The following is a 741-nucleotide window of genomic DNA, read 5'->3' as shown; positions in this document are numbered from 1 at the left end:
CCCCGCCGAGTAAAAACTTGACCAGCAGCCAGCAGCAGCAGCAGCAGCAGCAGCAGCAGCAGTAGCAGCAAGATAAAAAGGAAAGGAAAGAAAGCGTGGAGGAAAAAGCAGGAAAGGGAAAAGAAAAAAAAAACGGAAGAAGGAAAGAGGATATATATATCTCTCGCCATCGTGCTCCCCATCCCCGACCCTGAAAATCATGGCCGATCACCCGTCAATTTGCGCGCGACGACGGATCTATTTGTTTCTACACGTAAGTTCGTCCTGATTGTCGAGGTGTAACGCCCCCCCTCCCGTGCCTGTTCATCAGCTGATGATGCGTTCTCTTGTTGACGAGACGAAGGAATTTTTTTTTTTTTTTTTTTTCTCTCTCTCTAAACAGAGGTATCGGGTGAACATGAAAATAAAAATTTTCCACGGCGATCGGCGTATTAGGGATATTATTGGTATTTCAGAAAGCGATCCGAGTCGTTCAATAAAAAAAAAAAATTATATGGGTATTAAACGAAGTAGCTCGTTTTTGAGTAGGAGGAGACATTGAGAAGGATGAGTGAGTGAGAGAGAGAGAGAGAGAGAGAGAGACGGAGAGAAAGAGATGAGCAAATCTAGCGTGATCACAAACTTTATCACCTTGGAAATTTTCTTTCTAATATGTAATACTTTTCTTATTATTTTGTCTATTTTTTTTTCTCCCTTCATTATCTCATCTTATTTATGTTTGTGATTTTCCTCGCTCTATAT

The 741-nt window shown here is 41.3% G+C and overlaps 1 protein-coding gene across 3 annotated transcripts in view; it reads left to right on the top strand.

Moving 5' to 3' along the window:
• LOC102672913 (telomerase-binding protein EST1A-like) overlaps positions 1–671 on the top strand; it is a 134,915-nt gene extending 134,244 nt beyond the window's left edge. For all 3 annotated transcript variants that reach the window (XM_031512596.1, XM_031512591.1, XM_031512601.1), the window contains one exon: positions 1–671. This exon is cut by the window's left edge and continues 1 nt beyond it. The gene's annotated coding sequence lies outside the window, so the exon portion shown is untranslated.
• The last annotated feature ends 70 nt before the right edge of the window (positions 672–741 follow it).

Source organism: Apis dorsata, unplaced genomic scaffold (genome assembly GCF_000469605.1).
Source record: "Apis dorsata unplaced genomic scaffold, Apis dorsata 1.3 scaffold_37, whole genome shotgun sequence".
Lineage (NCBI taxonomy): Eukaryota > Metazoa > Arthropoda > Insecta > Hymenoptera > Apidae > Apis > Apis dorsata.
Note: the sequence above shows the minus strand (reverse complement) of the source record. Positions and strands in the feature narration are given on the sequence as shown.